Source organism: Sinocyclocheilus rhinocerous, unplaced genomic scaffold (genome assembly GCF_001515625.1).
Source record: "Sinocyclocheilus rhinocerous isolate Xijiao unplaced genomic scaffold, SAMN03320098_v1.1 scaffold914, whole genome shotgun sequence".
Classification (NCBI taxonomy): Eukaryota; Metazoa; Chordata; class Actinopteri; order Cypriniformes; family Cyprinidae; genus Sinocyclocheilus; species Sinocyclocheilus rhinocerous.
Window position 1 is genome coordinate 1,249,942 of NW_015629521.1, and position 1,579 is coordinate 1,251,520.

At 36.0% G+C, this 1,579-nt stretch overlaps 1 protein-coding gene across 1 annotated transcript in view; it reads left to right on the top strand.

Annotated features, from left to right (window-relative positions):
• Nucleotides 1-880: 880 nt before the first annotated feature.
• Nucleotides 881-1,579, top strand: part of agtr1b (angiotensin II receptor, type 1b) — a 16,478-nt gene continuing 15,779 nt past the window's right edge. Inside the window, exon 1 of the mRNA XM_016551134.1 lies at nt 881-1,008. The gene's annotated coding sequence lies outside the window, so the exon portion shown is untranslated. The remainder of the gene's footprint in view (nt 1,009-1,579) is intronic.

Consider the following 1,579-nt stretch of genomic DNA (forward strand, 5'->3'; position numbering starts at 1 on the left):
GAGTAACGGCAAATCCATTTAATAAAGAAAGCAACGTATGCAATACTTCAGAAGAGTCACACGTCTCCATCAAGACACAAAAGAAACTCCACTGTGTTCAGCAGAACCAAAAATATTTTGAGAATTTGGTTCTTAAGGTTGTTTTTTAGATTCACTGATCTGAAATCTTAGCACACTGAGCTTACTACCCACACTGATCTTGTAAAAATAAACAGGATTTGAACTGGCATGAAAGAACATCTACCGACTGCAGAATTGGATCAGATGATCTGACCTCATAGGTCAGTCCGTCTAACTCTCACAAACAAATTCTCCATGTTCTTTCTCATGTCTACACGCAGCCGGCTCTAACCTTCCCAACAGACCTCTGCTTCCCTACTTTGTTTTCTTTGCCTATCCTTCTCTGTCTCAGATGTCAGATTTGATCATCAAGCCTTCTAGTTTGCTTATTTATTTTTTATTTATTTAGTCATTTAGTTTGTACACTCAATCAGTGACGTAACGGCCACATAGTACAGAGTTTGTACTCACATGTTTTTTTTAGGGGAGCAATGGAAAAAAAGTCACATTTGATCTTGAAGGACAGAAGAGGAACAGGAGACAACCAATTTCCTCTTCATCTCCGATGTCTCATGTTGGTGACAGTGTTATTAATAAATCTTTGGGGGAGGCCAATTAGAGATGTCATGATTTGCCTTTGCACAATTCATGGTATGGGAGGACGGCATGAAATAACTGACCGCTGAGCTGGAGATGTGCCACTCAGATGGGAGGAGTGTTAAAGCTGAGTGGGTGTATGCTGGGGGTGGTGGTCTTAACAAGAAGCTTTTGAGGAAATGCATGAGACGTGAGCCATGTTTTCATCAGTGGGGGGTGGACATGCTGTGTGTTTGTACATGCTCATGTGTGTGTCAGTGTCAAGCGCTTTGACTGTTTCTCGTCTTGTTTGAGCAGTTCATGCACTTTGGCTCAGACTCTGAAACTGTGATTTCTTATCCACTGCATCAGGTAGGACCAATTCTGGTTTATTTAGAGTTTTGAATGTGTTTATTTGTCATTGTAAGCATGCAAAATGAACTAAAAGCTAATCATGTTTATTGAACTTGTTATTTGAATACTTATTCATTAATTTGAATACTAAACTAAATTAATGAACATGCAGCACATATCTAAAATCCTTATTTAGATGCTTTATTTAGTAATAATTTGTAAAATCATGTATATTTTAAATGTTAAAGAAAGAATCATTATTATTTGCATTGCATAGTTAAGATTTTGCCATAAATATTAAACATGAAGAATAATTTAATTAAAACATCTCTTCAGACTACAGACATTAATATTATTGAATAATAATGCAGTTTATTAAAGAGAAGTGTGCTATTATTTGTGGTTGTGTTTTTAGCATGGTGGATGATAAAATTAGTTGAAAAAAAAATGGGGGTTGACCTTTTGGTCAATTAGCAACACCTTAAAAACCACCCTGAACATCCTACACTGAAGGATTAAGACATTTTTTTAAACATGGAAATTGAAAGAAAAAAAGACTCTCTCTCTCTCTCTCTCTGTATATATATAT